This window comes from Schistocerca piceifrons, chromosome X (genome assembly GCF_021461385.2).
Source record: "Schistocerca piceifrons isolate TAMUIC-IGC-003096 chromosome X, iqSchPice1.1, whole genome shotgun sequence".
Classification (NCBI taxonomy): domain Eukaryota; kingdom Metazoa; phylum Arthropoda; class Insecta; order Orthoptera; family Acrididae; genus Schistocerca; species Schistocerca piceifrons.
Genome location: NC_060149.1, coordinates 577,121,345 through 577,140,632, shown reverse-complemented (window position 1 = coordinate 577,140,632; position 19,288 = coordinate 577,121,345). Strand labels below are relative to the sequence as shown.

Below are 19,288 nucleotides of genomic sequence, written 5' to 3'. Positions count from 1 at the left end.
TTCATGAAACAAATTTGGCTGTGTTACTTGCATGCACATACTGATTTTTTTGATGTTGAAAATTCCAAAATTGATGAAAATCACTATTTGGGACCTCCCCAAATGCAATGCATGCAAGGTCACATTGTGCTGCAAATTGCTTCATTGTGTGGCTTGTATCCAAGTTTAATTACCCCCAAAATATCTTTGTGTTACTCCCATATATTGTAAGTCATTTGACAATGTTCTAATACTGATACGCCACATATTATACCAGGCATTCCATGAGTGAATGAGCCTATGAGTGGAAGTTAAAAATGTGAAAGTCATGACTGTGAACAGTTTCAATGAAATCCTAAGTCACTGAAATAAAGTGTAAAGAATAGAAACATTCTGCAACTTTTTTTCCCCTTTCATTTATCACTATCATCTTAGAGAAATGACACCTGTGGGTGGTGGTGGTAAACTGAATGGTGTCAAGTTGGCAATGATTTCACATCATTATTGATGAACAGTTCATTGTTGCAATGATTATTAAGCTCGTTTTCAGTAGCAAGTTCTTTTGAAGTAATTTCTGTTTTACAATGAAAGTTCTCCCATCTGTCACTAAAATCATGCACTGGTTTTTGATAGTAAAGAAAGACTTTCATTTCATTGAAACATGCTCAAGATCTTCTGAATTCTGTAAGTTATATTTTAATTCAAATTGTTTTTTTCATGCATAAACACTGTGATGGATAAACACTGTGATGGATGGCACATGCTACCTGGGATGGATGGGACAATTTATATGACGTAATTAAGTTAAAACCTATCCCCTAAAGCAGGGCCGCATAAACACGTAAAACCGCACACGTGCAAAGCGAGTGCCTGCACAGTGCATCGGTTCAACTCGGCATACTTCGCCTCAACTCAGCTTGCTAGGTGAGGCTGACGCTGTGCGCTGCCGAATGCGCTGCCAAACGGCTTAGTCAACATTGGAATACGTAAGCGCAAGACAATTACCGGAATAATGGAACCATCTGCTCCAAAAAAAGGGAAAATTGCCGAAAGTCACCTTAAACTGGAATGGGAACTCTCCTACTTCTTTGTGCGTTGTGACAATAAAGCCAAATGTCTAATCTGCGGTACACTAATTACGTGTGTCAGAAAATCGTCTATTGAAAGGCACTACAGCAAATTGCATTCAGAAAAGTATAGTTATATAACAGGGGATGCCAGAGAGGAAGAATTACGGAAGTTGCAAATTCTTGCAGAAGAGAATTCTGTATCTACAAACGCGGTTTGTTGCAAGTACTTTACCATGTATATTTTGGTTAAAGGTCATGCGAAACGAAATAACATTTGTTTGGATTCCTTAGTTTTTGTTTTCGCATAAATTATTTCTAACATATCTTTGTTTCTCTATTTGAGGCTGAAGAAGATGAGGGGTGTTGCGAAAGGACTCTCAGAGCTAGTTACAAAGTTGCTCTACGTTTAGCAAGAGCGGGGAGGCCATTTATGGACGGGCCATTAATAAAAAAACATTATGTTAGACGTAGTAGAGACAATGAATCCCACATTAGCTCCCGCGTACAGCAGAATACCACTTTCCAGAATGACAATAATCGGAGAATCAACGACATTGCTGAGAATTTGCATGAACAACTGGTAGCCAAAATTGAAAACTTCCTCGCGTACTCCATTGCACTTGATGAGTCCACGGATATTAACGACACGGCTCAGTTAGCAATATTTTTGCGTGGCGTGGACGACTACCTACATGTAACGGAAGAGCTCCTGGATATGATTTCGTTGAAGGACACTGTTACAGGGGCGGATTTTTTAGCAGCTGTTGAAATGCCAGCTGAGGGAATAGGACTCCCTTGGGAAAAGCTGTTTTCCGTAACCACAGACGGGGCACCAGCAATGTGCGGTAAAGCAAAAGGCTTTATTGGCCTACTGCGGAAAATACTTAACATGCCAAATTTACCTTCTGTTCATTGTTTTGCACACCAAGAGGCTCTTTGTGCGAAAGTTATCGGTCTTCAAGATGTGATGAAGGTAGTGGTGCGTATCATGAACTACATTTGTTCTCATGGACTCACTCATCGTCAGTTCAAAGAATTTTTGATTTCCTTTGAAGAGGAGTATCCAGTTATTCCCTACCACGCTGAGGTGCGCTGGCTGAGCAAATGGAAAGTGATTTCCCGAATTTTTCGACTACGCCACACTGTGGCTCAGGTTTTGGAGAGCAAAGGACGTCCGGAGCCACTTTTTCATGACCCTGAATGGGCGGCCGATTTAGGATTTTTAGCAGACATTATGGCTCTCCTAAATGATTTAAGTCTGAAACTCCAAAAAGAAAACAATCTCATCAACGATATGATCAGCAAAATAAACGCTTTCCAGTATAAACTGAAGCTCCTCAAAAACAACCTTTCAGAGAAAAATACGCAACACTTTCCTGAACTAGGTAAGCGAGTTATAAATTGTACCTTTATTAAAACTGCCTGATTTTTATAACCGCTCTAATCAAAACGGTACTATGTTTTTGTTTGACAGCATCTGTGCAGAAAGGAGCACGCTTTGAAAAATACGTCGAGGTGCTTCAATCCCTTGAAAATGTGTTTAACGACCGATTCCAGGTAATGTGCCGCTATATGACATACAGCTAAATAAAGGAGATTGCGTTACATATGCAAGTGTAACATTACATTAAAACCAATAGTACACATTACATGTTTATTAAAATCTATCGCATTTTAGTACTTCGAAACAATGGCTTACATTACTTTCATTTATTAACATTGGATTTGTTATTGTTTCAGGAAATTACCTACCTGTAGCCAATTCTCTCTGTTTTTGTGAAACCTTTTTCGATGGATATTGAAAGTGCGCCTTCAGATTTACATTTCGAACTAACTGATTTGCAAAGCGATGTTCACCAAAAGGGTGTGTTTTACAATACAAAAGGTTTGCTCCAATTCTACCAGAATTTGCCGAAGGAATAATTTCCCAAGTTACACATAGAAGCAGCGAAGATTGTTTCTATGTTTGGTTCCACTTGTGTTTTTTTTCTGTTTGTACAAAAACTAGATTGCGTGCGAGTATTTCTAATTGTAATTTAAAAAATTCTCTCAGAATTGCTGTCAGCCAATGTCTTGTTCCAGATCTTAGTAGCATAATTGCAAATAAAATAAAGAGCACAAAGGAAGATACATTTGTGTTGAAACCAAATTTAAAATTGTTACCATTACAGTTATTATATAAATCTCTTTTGTACTGGTACACAAAACTAAGCTCTCCACCTAGTGTACATTAGTATTTGGCAATGACGAAGACGACAGGGTAAAAGCTTTTAAACAGGTCGAGACGGGCGGCGCGAGCGACACAAGCTAAGGAAGTGAGAGGCAGCGCTGTTGTGCAAAGCCGAGTAGTGGGGGGTCTGCACCGCAGCCATCTTCTGCACTCTGCACTGTGCGATGCACCGGTGCATGCACCTTGTGCGGTCCTGCTCTAAAGCATCAAACCATGACACTGCTATCTTTCAAGGATGTTTTCCGAAGTGTCCAAAGTGCATCAAGTTAAATTCAACATTAAATTTTTAATTTTTCACTGTTTTATTTTTATGGTGTTAATCCACAACTATAGTCAAAACTGCAGACAAAAATAATGATGAATTACTAAAATTGTCCATTAACCATGTCTATCAAATAATAAATGTTTGAATTCCTGGTAAAGAAATCAAAGATTTAAATTAAACATTTTATTTTGATTTCCCTAACTCCAAATGTCCCATCCATCACTTGTGGGAAGCCTGATATGATGCATGTAATAATAATTTCTTTTTTTATGGGCAGAAAGCAACCCAACACACCACCTGTAATACAGTTCTACCAGCCCAGGAATCCCAACTGGTCCACCACCACTATCCAATCACAGCTGTGCTGTCACTGTGTACAGTAGTGAATCATCTTATGAGGAGTGTGCATAACACTACAGTTCAGTATGGAAGTCAGTCATGAAGTTCTTGGTTGGTGTGTGGATGACATGGAGAAATGTTTTCTTGGTACAGCATTAGGACAGGAGTGTCGAACTATCTTACAGTAGACAATCAGGACTCAAACATATGTGTGACTATAGTGATGAAATAAAACACCTATTGGTTGTTCGTACACGATTACAAATTAATGATGAGGAAACTTGGTTTTCGTCATGTATGTTGTAACCCATTCCCTCATCACAAGACTGTGGTAAAAAAATTTCTGAGAGTTATTTCCACAAAGCTGTGTAGGCTGCTTTCTGGTAATGTTAAGCTTACACCTGGCAAATATCTGTGCTCAAAGTGTTATTGCATGATTAACACCAGTATAAGAGGCAACTGAAAGAATGAATGTTCAATACACACAAGTGACAGTTTTTGGCCTGCTGAAGAATTTGTAGCTGCAGTGAATGCGGCCTGTAGTGCTCTCAGTGTGTCACCACTTAAGAAACTGCATCTGAGTAGTAGTAAAAAAGTCTTACATGGCAAAATGAAGTACAAGAAAATCTGCTCTGCTGTTCATAAGCACTTGGAGAAGTGTCTCGAAGTTACAATACCTAACGATGAGGATCATTTCCTTCAATTTCCACCCCAAACAAACTTTGCTGATCTTATTGAAAGGCTAAAAGAAAAATGTAAAATGGCTACCTATGAAATAAAAACCAAGATTATCAGTTTCCTTCCTTCAAAGCGGGCAATTGCATATGCGCTAGGGAATTTGGGGTGTCAGAATATTTGGTTTGGAAGGCCAGGATACAGAAGGAAAAACAAGGAATCTTGCCTAATGTGACACTTTGTGGACATAAGTCTTTATGTGATACTGTACAACACGCTGTTTGTACATTTTATGAAGATGATGAGTACAGTCGTTTGTGTCCAGGGATTAAAGACTTTGTAACTGTCTGATCGGAATGTGGTGTTAAAGAACACAAGCAGAAATGTCTTGTTTTAGTGAATTTGAAGGAGCTGTATGCAGCCTTCAAAGAGAAGTTTCCCCACTTATAAAACTGGTTTCTCGAAATTTGCACAGTTGCGTCCCAAATGGTGTGTACTCACAGGTGCTCATGGAACCCATGCTGTGTGTGTTTGTATTCATCACCAGAACATGAAGCTGATGTTAGATGTCACCAAGCTAAGTAAGGCAACTACAGACTTACTTGAGAAGACTGTCTGCTCTACAGAAAGTGAGGACTGTATGTTAAACAGGGTGTTACAAAAAGGTACGATCAAACTTTCAGGAAACATTCCTCACACACAAAGGAAGAAAATATGTTATGCGAACGTGTGTCCGGAAACGCTTACTTTCCATGTTAGAGCTCATTTTATTACTTCTCTTCAAATCACATTAATCATGGAATGGAAACACACAGCAACAGAACGTACCAGTGTGACTTCAAACACTTTGTTACAGGAAATGTTCAAAATGTCCTCCGTTAGCGAGGATACATGCATCCACCCTACGTCGCATGGAATCCCTGATGTGCTGATGCAGCCCTGGAGAATGGCGTATTGTATCACAGCGGTCCACAATACTAGCACGAAGAGTCTCTACATTTGGTACCGGGGTTGCGTAGACAAGAGCTTTCAAATGCCCCCATAAATGAAAGTCAAGAGGGTTGAGGTCAGGAGAGCATGGAGGCCATGGAACCATGGAATTGACCAATCCATCTGTCAACAAATCTGTTGTTGAGAAGCGTACGAAAACTTCGACTGAAATGTGCAGAAGCTCTATCGTGCATGAACCACATGTTGTGTCGTACTTGTAAAGGCACATGTTCTAGCAGCACAGGTAGAGTACCCCGTATGAAATCATAACAACGTGCTCCATTGAGCGCAAGTGGAAGAACGAAACTAAAATGAGCTCTAACATGGAAATTAAGCGTTTCCGGACACATGTCCACATAACATCTTTTCTTTATTTGTGTGTGAGGGATGTTTCCTGAAAGTTTGGCCGTACCTTTTTGTAACACCCTGTATAAGTGTGATAAGTGCTCTGGAGTGCATTGTATTTCAGCTCTTCTTGCAGAATCGGAAGCAATGTGTTTGGCTGAAGGTTTCCTGTGTATGCAGTGGATCACAACAGATCGGTATACATTGATATCAGTGGTGGAAACAGTTGATGATTTCATACACAATATTTTCAACAAACTGGAACTGCTGAAAAGTCCTCATTTTATAACAAAACAACAATCACATTATCTAGCTTCACTGAAAGAAACACTTGGCCCAACAGAGTGTATTGTGATTGGAGATTCTTCTCAGAATTACTCATTTATTGTACAAGATGCAGCACAAAGATTTCAATGGCATCAATCCCAGACCACAGCGCATCCTTTTGTAGTTTATCTACAGAAATCAGGGTCAGCATTATCAACTGTAAAGACAAAGTGCATTATAAGTGACTATCTCATTCACTCAACAGCTGCAGTACATTATTATCAGAAAACCATTATTCCCTATATAAAAGATGCAATGCCAACCTTAGGAAAAATTCTCTACTTCTCAGATGTAGCATCATCTCAATATAAAAACCAGAAAATTTAAAAATCTGATACTGCATTCTGAGCACTTCAGAATTGATGCTGATGGTATTTCTTTGCCACTAGCCATGCGAAGAATGCCTGTGATAGAGTTGGAGGAGGGGTGGGGGGGGGGGGGGGGGTGGAGAGGGGGGGTGGACAATCAAAAGACTGGCTGCCAGTCCTCAATGTACAAGCACTTTTCAAATTTGCATCACAAGAGATGAAGGGTATTCCCTTCTCATATGTGTCCTCAGAAGACATTGAAAATAACAGTGCAATGATGATGCATGAAAGATTTGATCAGTGCAGGCCAATTGTAAACACAAGACAGTGCTGGAAAGAATGTTGTTAAGATGTATCGAATTTCATGCTCTGCGAGATATTGTGTGGGTTACTTCACACACAGTGCAGAGGCACATCAGTCTCCAGTACAATACCAAGCAGTATCATTGCAGGATATCAGGCCGTCTTCTTACATTATTTGTGTCTACGATTCTAAATGGTACCTTGCCTTTGTTATGGACTGTTCTGAAGAGAAGCAAGATATTTTGGTGAAGTATCTGCATCCACATGGACCAGCTAAAGCTTACTTTTTAACCAATGAAGTCAGCTGGGTGAAACTCGGGGATATTCTAAAACTAAATACTGTGCCATAAACAATGACAGGCAGACAGAATGCACTGGACAGGGCAACTGAAATTGAAGTACTCCAGTTGTTTTAACAACTTTCAGCAGTACCGATAATAAACAAGGTCCAAGAAGAGTCTGCACCAAGAAACCCATACGATGGAGATACAGGGGGGAAAGAGATAGTGGAAATATACCCCTGCAGCACAGAAAGTAAGTAATACTGCAAAGGCTCACGCCCTATGGTAGCCAAGCACATACTCACGAAAGTGTTGTGAGAGCCCTGGGTGCCATAACCAGTAAGTTATGGGTAAGAATTGACATCTGTTCCGGGAAATGTCTTACAGTTTAAAATCTGATTTCTAAACACCTGTCTTACGATTACACAGGGCAACTCAAAAAGAATCAGAAATTTTGCAACATGCTGTAGGTGATGTCAAATGACATAGAATGGTGCTGACACTGTCTTGCCATCTAGCAAGCAGTAAACATGGAGCAATGGAATGGTGTGCAGCATGCCTTTGCAGTAAATGCCCATTACAAGAATGGAAGTGTGGAGGCAACGTGTCAGGAATTTTGACATCATTTCAACACCAAACAGAATAGTTGTGTTTCCTCAGCCCTTGCAATCAACACATGGGTCTGTAGTTTTAAAGCAAATGGTTTTGCACTGAATATGCTATCTACAGGGAGACCCTGAAGCACTCTCACAGGAGACAATACCGGCAGTACGGAAACTGCTTTTGTAAGAACCCCACAGCACACTGTTCGCCTCTACAGCTGCATCGTATGAGTGTTCAATGAATACTGAAAGTGGATTTAAAGTTCCATTTGTACAAGCTGGGGATCATTCAGCAATTTCAACCTAACAACATGCTAATGTATGACGGTAGTATCTGTTCCCAAAAGAACTACCGTAGATGACCACGCAGCTTTGCTAGAAATGAAATGATAATTAAATGGACACCCTAGCTGCAAACAGGCGTTGATGTACCTCATTGGGGACATGTTGAAAATGTGTGCCCCAATCGGGACTCGAACCCAGGATCTCCTGCTTACATGGCAGACGCTCTATCCATCTGAGCCACTGAGGGCACAGAGTATAGTGCGCCTGCGGGTTCGAGTCCCAGTAGGAGCACACATTTTCAACATGTCCCCAATGAAGTACATCAACGCCTGTTTGCAGCTAGGGTGTACATTTAATTATCATTTCATTTCTAGCAAAGCTGCATGGTCATCTACGGTAACTGTTCTTTCGGGAACAGATACTACTGTCATATATAGTTAAAATATGTCTTCCCGGCCATTGACCTTCTTGTGCGAACACGCACGCTATGCCCGAACTCGTACGGGACTTGGAAGATTAATCTGTCGCGAGTAATGAGTATGATGGGCAAACATCTATTAGGCGCACTACGAATGTAGTGGTGTGGACATGTTGGGAATGTGGGTTTCACGGGGAGCGTGCAATGGATAAGTCCCTGCAGGCGCACTATCCTCTGTGCCCTCGGTGGCTCAGATGGATAGAGCGTCTGCCATGTATGCAGGAGATCCCGGGTTCGAGCCCCGGTTGGGGCACACATTTTCATCATGTCCCCAATGAAGTACATCAACGCCTGTTTGCAGCTAGGGTGTCCATTTAATTATAATTTCAACATGTTAATTAGTACACAATATGCTGAATGCATGTTGGCAGAAGTGCAAGACTACGTCAATTTAATCAACAAACTGTGGATGTCGGACAAATGTTACTTCCACCTTAGTGGCTTTGTCAATAAACAGAGTTTTTGCTATTGGTCCCAGCAAAATCCATATCAGCTACACGAGCATCCACTGCACAGCAGTGAGATTACTGTAAGATGTGTCATGTCATTGATTGGTATTATAAGCCTCTACTTTTTTTTTTAAGAAGATGTCGGGTGCACAACAACTTTAAAGTCTACTCAGTATGTTGCCATGATGGAAAGTTTTGTTGAGGATGAACTGCTGCATTTTCCTGCTAACAGCTGTGTTCAATGTGACGGTGTAACAGCACATACAGCACAGATATCGATGGGAGCTGTGTGAGGATTGTTTGATTACCAAGTCATTTTAAGGCTTGGTGACATGCCACAGTCCCCAAGATCACCTGACCTGACAGTTTGTGATTTTTTTTTCTTGTGGGACCCCCTTTAGAGTGCAGTTTACCATACTCGACCTGCCGCCACCAAAGAACTTAAAGGAAGAATATGAGAAGAAATCTCCAGGTTTCCTACTGAAATGTAAGGTCTAGCCACACATTAAATTCCTGTCAGGTTGCAGGAATGTGTGAGTTCATCTATTGGATGTGATATTCAAGATATAAAATTGCTTCTGACATTCAATGATATCACACTCTGTACTATACACTGACATAAAGACAGGCGTATAAAGTAATTGTGCTCATCCATTAATCTCCATTCCAAAATTTCCTGTTCCTTTGAGTCATCCTGTATGATCAGTCTCAAACCTTCCAGTGTCCCGAAGTCTTTTCCATGTTTGCACTCTTCTTTGATGACTCTTAAACAGAGTTTTAGCATAAATTATGCTCTGGGCAAAATTCTACCAGGTAGCTTCCTCTTTTATTCCTTTCCCAAGTTCATGTTCTCCTACTATTTTTCCTTCTTTTCTTTTTCATGCTGTCAGAATTCCAGTCACCCATCACACTGTATTTTCATTTCCATTAACTATCTGAGTTTTCTCTTGTTTCATAATACATTTTTTTCAACTTCTTCGTCTGCAGAACTCATTTCCATACAAACTTGTTTTACTATGGTGTGTGTTGGCTTGATGTCTATCTTGGCTATGATAATGCATTCACTATGCTCTTTATAGAAGCTTACCCACATTCCTATTTTCTTATTCATTATCAGACCTACTCCACTGTACCCATCTGATTTTGAATTTATAACCTTGTACTCGCCTGGCCGGAAGTCAGGTTCTTCCTGCCATCACTCTTCCCGATGTATCTAACCTGAACCTATTAATTTTCCTTTTTACATTCTTTATCTAACCTATTTACCCGATTACCTAACATTCCGGAATGCCAGTTTTGTTTTTCCTGGTGAGGATATCCTCCTCAGTAGTCTACATCTGGAGATCCCAACGGGGGACCATTTTACCTCTGGAACAGTTTACCAAAGAGGATGCCATCATTAAGTCATATAGTGGTGCTGCATGCCCTCAGGAAAAGAATAATGACTGTAGTTGCCCCCTGCTTTCGGCCATTTCAACTTTTTTGCACACTAAGGATTGGCAGTCTTTGCCTTCACAGTTAGCACATCTCTCACCTATATTTGCGAAAAGTTTCACCCACAGCATAACAAACGTCATATATCAGTGTCCTCCTAATTCATGCACTCCTAAATGCTGTTTAATAACATATGAGGGTGGTCTGAAAAGTTCTCGGAATCACCGCGAGGTCAGCACTAGCGCAACAAATTGTACACATGATATTCATTGGACTGTTGCATGTAAATGCACATCAAGTCAGTGCTCTTGGAAGAGAGTTGTGGTGGTGGTGATGTAGCTCTGTTGTTGTTCACATGTAGTGATTTGTGGAGATGGGGGGGGGGGGGCAAAAAACTAGATTTGAGCAGTGATTAAGCAATTCGTAAAGAGAGGTATGAAAACAAAGGACATTCATGCTGATTTCCAGAATACACTGCGGAACTCTGCTCCTTCATATTCAACTGTTGCCAAGTGGACAAATGAATTTAAATTTGGAGAGCTTATATGGTGATCTGTACAGTGGTCGGCCAAGATGTGTCACTACTCCAGAAATCATTGCTAAAGTGCACAATATGGAGGATCACCGATTGAAAGTACGTAAAATTACACTCGCCAGATGTCACCTGAAAGGGTATATAACATTTTAACTGAAGAATTAGAAATGAAAAAGTTATCTGCAAGGTGGGTGCTGCGACTCTTGATGCCGGATCAAAAATGCATGAGAATGGACATATCGGAACAATGTTTGGCCCATTTTAGGAGAGACAAACAAGATTTTTTGCAGCAGTTTGTGACCACAGATGGAACTTGGGTGCACTACTATACCCCAGAGACAAAACAACAATCAAAGCAGCTGCAATATGATGATTCTCCGCCACCAAAGAAAGCAAAGACAATTCCTTTGGTGGGACAGATCATAGTGTCAGCGTTCTGGGATGCGAGGGGATCCTGTTTGTAGATTATCTGGGCAAACAATTATTGGAGAATACTATGCTAACCTCCTGGACAAATAGCAATAAAAGATACGTGAAAAAAGTCCACGTTTAGCAAGGAAGAAAGTCATCTTCCATCAAGACAATGCGCACCTGTACACGAGTGTCATCGCCATGGCAAAATTACACGAACTAAGGTTGCCACACATGCCTTATTTACCTGATATGGCTCAGTCAGATTTCCATCTCTTCCCAAAACTGAAAATTTTTCTTGGTAGAGGAAGTTTCACTTCAAACGAAGAATTGATAGCCGGAGTTGACAACTATTTTGCAGGCCTGGCAGAAACTCATTTTCGAGATGGGATCAAGGCACTGGAATATCATTGGACCATGTGCATTAAACTACAAGGAGACTACATTGAAAAATAAAATAAGTTTCCGTGATGTATGTACTATTTTTCCATTCCATTTCGAGAACTTTTTAAACCACCCTTGTACATAGTCCCACCATAGTTACTTCTATCTCCTTTTAGTTAATATTTCAAGAATTCTGTAATTATTTGAGATTAATGGCAAATATGAGTCAAATTTAACAGTGAATCAAAATGGAAATTTAAAAGGCAGAAAGGACCGAAGTTACTGTAATAATAAATGTTTAAATGGAGGTTAAAGTGATAGGCCTGTACCAAGTTAATGATGGGTCAGTACACTTGACAAATAATCAAATTTTTCTTAACTAGGAGTACTTTTTAACTTCAGAGTGATGAGGTGTGACATTTGCAGTAACTAACTGTGTCTTCCTTTGGTAACATGTGTGGACATTAGAGTAATAATTTGATGGCTGGGTCACTCAAGCAAAAGGTAACAGAATGGAGACAAGTATTATCTGTAAGGAATGAGATCTCATACCACTGGAATTTTTTTGACTAAACTGAACAGATGCTTAATAATACATTCTTTGAAGTGCCTAGCATCTAGCATATGTAACATTGTTTCATGTTGTTGCTGTTGTAGTCTTCAGTCCAGAGACTAGTTTGATGCAGCTCTCCATGCTACTCTATCCTGTGCAAGGTTCTTCATCACCCAGTACCTACTGCAACCTACATCCTTCTGAATCTGTTTAGTGTATTCATCTCTTAGTCTCCCTCCACGCTGCCCTCCAATACTAAACTGGTGATCCCTTGATGCCCCAGAATATGCCCTACCAACTGATCCCTTCTTCTAGTCAAGTTGTGCCACAAATTTCTCTTCTCTCCAATTCTATACAATACCTCCTCATTAGTTATGTGATCTACCCATCTAATCTTCAGCATTGTACTGTAGCACCACATTTCGAAAGCTTCTATTCTCTTCTTGTCTAAACTATTTATTGTCAATGTTTCACTTCCATACATGGCTACACTCCATGCAAATACCGGGTGATCAAAAAGTCAGTATAAATTTGAAAACTTAATAAACCACGGAATAACGAAGACAGAGAGGTAAAAATTGACACACTTGCTTGGAATGACATGGGGTTTTATTAGAACAAAAAACAAATATTGCTAGACGCGTGAAAGATCTCTTGCGCGCATTGATTGGTGATGATCGTGTGCTCAGCCGCCACTTTCGTCATGCTCGGCCTCCCAGGTCCCCAGACCGCAGTCCATGCGATTATTGGCTTTGGGGTTACCTGAAGTCGCAGGTGTATCATAATCGACCGACATCTCTAGGGATGCTGAAAGACAACATCCGACGCCAATGCCTCACCATAACTCCGGACATGCTTTACAGTGCTGTTCACAACATTATTCCTCGACTACAGCTATTGTTGAGGAATGATGGTGGACATATAGAGCATTTCCTGTAAAGAGCATCATCATTGCTTTGTCTTACTTTGTTATGCTAATTATTGCTATTCTCATCAGAAGAAGTGCCATCTGTCTGACATTTTTGAACTTCTGTATTTTTTTGGTTCTAATAAATCCCATGTCATTCCAAGCATGTGTGTCAATTTGTACCTCTCTATCTACATTATTCTGTGATTTATTCAGTTTTCAAATTTATACTGACTTTTTGATCACCTGGTACTTTCATAAACGACTTCCTGACACTTAAATCTATTCTCGATGTTAAAAAATTTCTCTTCTCCAGAAACACTTTCCTTGCCATTGCCAGTCTACACTTTATATCCTCTCTACTTTGACCATTGTTTCATACGGATGGCAAATAATAATATGTGAAGATTCGAAACTCGTCACATAATTACTTAAAACAATGGCACTAATCAAAACCCCGGGAAAATGGCTTAGGACAACATCTAAATAATGATTACCATTCAGTTTAAATTTTGAGTTTTTGGAAGATCAAAAACTAATGAAAAGTTCTCAGTATAAAAGTCTGTGTCAAACTAAAGACAAAACTAAAAAGTTTTGAAGATAATAGCCCCTAATGTGAAGATGACAATGATTATGGGTTTCAAGGGACTTAATATCTTTGTTATCAGTCCCTCATTGCATCAGAAATTCACATACAACAATGTGGAACAAAAAAGGAGAATTGACAGTTCCAGATTTTGTGGACTTGTCGTCGGTGTTGAAAATTCACATGCTAGTAGCTGAAGACAGATGGTTAAAACTGAGATAAAACTCTCACAGTTAAAAACTGTAGCCAGTGATTCAAAGATACTCCAAGAAGGGGGTATCATATTCAGTACTACTAAAATGGAGTAAGAAAATTAACACTGTGCCGACTAGAGAATCAATTAGCTTAAACTGTGAGATAAATACAATACGTGGACAAGAATGCAGGACAATGCAGAGAGAGAAAGTCACTGAAGGCCATAGGTGACCACCACAGCTGCACTGAGGGGAGTCCTCTCGGCGCAAAAGGAACTTGTGGCCAATAGTGGCCAATACACAGTGCATGAAGTGTAAAAGCATCTTTGCAAGAGAACTGGAGAAAAGTAAGCCACACCATGGTGGTCCCCTTGGTTACTACAAGATTGTCGAGGGTCAAAGTATGCTGCCACTCCACATCTCACGTTTTCAAAATCTGATGTTGCAGTTGCAATCTTAGGTCTCTGACCAATATTATGAGTCAAAATTTATCTCCTGTGGTTGCTTCTTTGCTAATTTGTCAGCAATTTTACTCCCAGGAACATCCATGTGGTTCAGTGTCCAGATGAATGTTATTGTCATTCTGGACCCGTGGAGGTCAACTAATAGGTGTTGGATGTTGGTCACCAAAACATTTCTGGGGTAGCACGGAGATAAATCCGGTAAGCAATTCAGGAAGCCACTGCAGACCAGGAAATGATTTGTGGCAGCAGTCTTAATGTACTGCAGCACACACACACTACGGATACCAACTCTGTGGTTTATATACCGCATTCACTTGGCAGAGAAACTTCTCACGCCCCCTTGAGTGTGCGTAAGCATAACCAACCCTTTCATTGACTTCTGATTCATTTGTATAGATGTGCATCGAATTTGGGTAGTCGCAAAAAACCAAATGTAATAGTTGTCTCGGAATGGTGGGATCAGCATTTCCTCTCGGGTCACAAAAGAGGTCCACCCAAATTTTAAAACTGGTGCACACCATGGGGAGTGCCAAGACAAAATGCTATGTACACAAACAAGACAAATAGCCCCCAGACATCAGCAGATAAAAATCTGACTGCCATTCACAGAACCCCTTCTTAACATTGGTAGGGATCCAACAGCAGCCTACTGAAATCACTCTCACAAAACGTTTTAATGAGGTATAATTAGTGTGGTATTGATAGCTATGATGTCACAGTGTAGGTACAAGTTCTTAGGTTGGCACTACGACGCCGACGACAGCACCCTCTAGCCAGCACTGTGCAACTCTACGAGTGCCGCTCCAGATTCTGCCCAGATGATCAAGAGCAGACGACCAAGCAACTTAGCTTATACTTCATAGGAGGCTAGCCATTACAGACTTTTGCCTTTGTTACTTCAATGATAGTTTGTCCAACTACTAGGTAACTGCTAGCTTTGATATATGAACAACGGCTTCACACCTACGTGCTCATCTTTACCAAAAGTTACATATATGTCATTGACTAATATTCTCTATTAAACCACTTTTACTTAATTGCAGTAGCGAGAGATTTTAACTGCATCTGCTCCTACTCGCTTCCTACATTCAGCCTACCCTTCAGTTTACAGGAGCAGACCCACCCGCCGCCTTCCAGATGGGATACAAAAACTGGTGACGAGCAGGGACTAAAAAAATTTTTTTTTCCTCTCCTCTTATGTTTTTTGTTCGGTACTGCTTTCTCTGCATGCTAGCCCAGTGTGACTGCGTCTGAGTGCTTCCACCCTTCGCTTTAAGACTATTATTTGTATCAACCATGGCTCCGTCACAGGAACAGGCTTCGCTGTCCAATCTTGTACATTTTCAGGCTCAGCAAATGACGCAGCTGCTTGCTGGCATAAATGGATTGGTCACACTCCAAACTGCAGCTACTTCAGCGCCTCCAACATCTCCGCCTGTACCACTGCCAACGACACCCCTGGCGCCACCATTTCGTGCCTTCAATCCACACGTGGAACGCTGGCCAGAATACATCGCCCACCTCGGGCAAACTTCGCAGCATACAACATACCAGGTACAGAGCGGCTTGCCTTTTTCATTGCAAACGCGGGTGTTGTGTTATATCGTGCCCTCGTAAAATTGTTTCCCACCACTCGCCCAGAAACAAAAACTTACGACAAAGTGGTTGACGCTTTGAACTCCCACTTCCATGACAGTGTAAATGTGGTAGCTGCACGCTACAAATCTTTTTGTCTCTGGTGTGGCCCTACTCAGTCAAATAAATCATGGTTAGTGGACCTTCAGGGACTAACTTGTGATTGTGACATTAATTGCTTATCCATATGCGGATATAATGATTAGAGACGCTATTGCACAGAATGTGGCAGTTCATCACATCCATGAGCAAATCCTCAAATTTAAAAACCCATCTTTGCAGGAAGTAGTGGACTTGCTAGACAGACAAGATACATTAGACATGGCTACTTCCGCATTCGACGTGACCCCAGGTGTGTGTACTGTTAGTGAGGCACAACACATGCCCTCCCGCCCGGCCCCAGCACAGCGCACCGCGCCGCTCGCGCGCAAGTAAACAAGATTCAAACCAGGCACCCACTAAGAAACTGAAATCTTGTCTGAACTGCTATTGTACCCACCCATGGGACAGTTGCCCATCCAGTCAAGCACAGTGTTATTTTAGTAATAAGAAAGGACATGTGCAAGCTGTGTGTAGTAAGAGAAACTCTAATTCACAACTTGTCTCCCATTCGTGTGACTCGCGTGGGTGTCACCACAACGGAAACCGCCATGATCATGATTCACATCAGCCTATGGACGTTAATGCCATTTATTCAAAGTCTTCTGCTTCATGTGCTACTATAGCTCATCGTGTGAATCACATTTTGCCAGACACTTCCTCTTGAAATTCAGTGCGATGTGAGGGAGCCTTTTGTGACTTTGAACATTTGTGGACATTCTGTTCACATGCAGCTGGACACTGGTGCGTCAGTTTCTTTACTGAACAGTTCAACATATGACTTACTTGGTTCGCTCCCGCTTCGTCATTCACATTCCACACTGACTGCATTTACTGGACAGGAAATCTCAGTGCTCGGCATGTGTAGTTTGCAAGCCACGTGTGGTGCAACGCCCCGTACAGTGTCTTTCCATGTGCTCCGTTCTAGTGATGCTACGAACATTTTTGGCATGGACGTATTTGAACTTTTTGGCCTTGCAATTCAGGACAATGTACATTGCATCAATGCCAGTGACCATGCAGACGGGTGTTGCTGCACTAAACGATGATTTTATTGAACTCTTTTCTGATGGCCTTGGTCATGCCATAGACATTGCAGCGCATGTTGTAGTTAAAGACAATGCCATTCCTATTTTCCGGCACGCACACATGGTACCGCACACATTGCGTGACCCCGTAGTCGCTGAACTTAAGCATTTGCAAGACAGTGGTGTCATTGAACCTGTTTCTGCTTTGCCATGGGCTTCTCCCATAGTGTGTGTGAAAAAACCAAATGGTTGTCTCCGTATTTGTGCTGACTTTAAGTCTACAGTAAATCCCCAGACAGTGGTAGCTACGTTTCCCTTACCGCGTCCTGAAGACATTTTTGATAAGCTTGGTGCGGGAAAATTCTTTTCCACGATTGACTTGCGGGATGCACACTTTCAGATTCCGCTTGACGAACAGTCACAGCACTATTTTGTGATCAACACCCATGTTGGATTGTTCAAGTTTCACCACCTTCCATTCGGTTGTGCTTCGGCTCCTGCTATTTTTCAGTCTTACTTGCAGCAGTTGTGTGTCACTGTCCCTGGTTGCTCAAATTATCTGGACGATATAGTTGTGTCGGGTCACACCTCTGACTAACATTTGCAGAATTTGCGTGCCTCATTTACTGTACTTTTGAAGGCACGATTAAAGTGTAACAGAGACAAGTGCAATTTTTTTCAGACTGAGATTCAGTATTTAGGACATTTGATTAACTGACAGGGTATCCACCCCTCGCCGTCACACCTCCTTGGGATTAGAGACTTGCCAGCGCCCAGGAACTTGGAGGAACTTCAGTCTGTGTTGGGCAAACTTACATATTATATTCGGTTTATACCAAATGCAGCGCAGATTGCAGCACCTTTGCATCGCCTTCAGCATAAGAATGTTCCTTTTGTTTGGTCTTCGGAATGTGGCACTGCTTTCCACAACCTCAAATATGAGTTGTTGAATGATCGCTGTTTGATATCCTTTGATCCCTCCAAATCAGTTGTTTTGGCTGTCGATGCATCGCACTGCATTAATTCTGTCAATCGCCTGATAGTTTTTGCATCTAAGATGCTCAATTCTGCCCAGAAAAACTATTCTCAAATCGAGAAAGATGCTTTAGCTATTGTCTATGGAGTGACTAAGTTTCATGATTTTTTTTTTAAGGTCGAAAGTTCTATTTCGTCACCGAGCATAAGCCTTTGACATCGTCGTTTCACCCGTCAAAGACAGTTCCAGCCCGTACTGCACAAAAGTTGCAACGTTGGTCTTTGTTTTTGTGTTACTACAATGACAAAATTTTATTTTGGCCTACAGCCCAGCACAGCAATGCTGATGCTTTGCCTTGTCTGCCTATTGGTCCTGACGAAGTGTTTGATTCTTCCGAATTGTCATGTATGTTTATTGATTCACAAGATAAGGAATTAGCGAATGGTTTTCCGGTGGATTTTCGTCACATTGCTTCCGCGACAGCCTCCAATGCATCTTTGCAGATTGTTTTACAGTATATTAATACTCAATGGCCTCCATCTGCTATGCAGAATCATGATCCACTTCTTCGACGTGACTTTGCGCAACGTCACAACCTGTCTGCACACCACGGTGTTATCTTGTTACGAACTGACAATGATCAGTTCTTGTATGGTTGTAACTCATTTGTTGCTGTCGGAAATCCTCCGATTACTGCACGCTGGTCATAGGGGTATCGTACAGATGAAGCAATTAGCGCATTGTCACTGCACTTGGGTCGGCACTGATAAACAAATTGACAATTTGCCTGCTAACTGTCGCTCTTGCGCAGAGCATCAGTCTGCTACCCACCAGCGCTTCTTTGCGTGGCCGACTCCTACTGCGCCTTGGCAGCGCGTTCATATTGATTTTGCGGGTCCTTTCTGGGACACCCGCCGGTTGATAGTTATTGATGCATACAGCAACTTTCCTTTTGTTGCACCTATGTCTTCTACTACATATGCCAGTACTGTTCGGGCTTTGACGTCTATTTTTTTCATTGAGGGCCTTCCTGAAGTTATTGTCTCCGACAAGGGCTCCCAATTTGTGTCCGAGTTTGCAGCATTCTGCGCTGCTAATGGCATTCGCCATCTGACCTCAGCCCCGTTCCATCCCCAGTCTAAAGGCGAGGCTGAAC

General features: G+C 41.4%; 1 protein-coding gene and 1 non-coding gene across 3 annotated transcripts in view; one reads left to right on the top strand and one right to left on the bottom strand.

The window, feature by feature from the left end:
• Positions 1-19,288, bottom strand: part of LOC124721197 (terminal uridylyltransferase 4-like) — a 207,296-nt gene that overhangs the window by 122,587 nt on the left and 65,421 nt on the right. The gene's annotated exons all lie outside the window — the stretch shown is intronic.
• On the top strand, positions 8,656-8,730 carry Trnat-ugu. Its single transcript has one exon. It is a non-coding gene; the product is annotated as a tRNA-Thr (tRNA).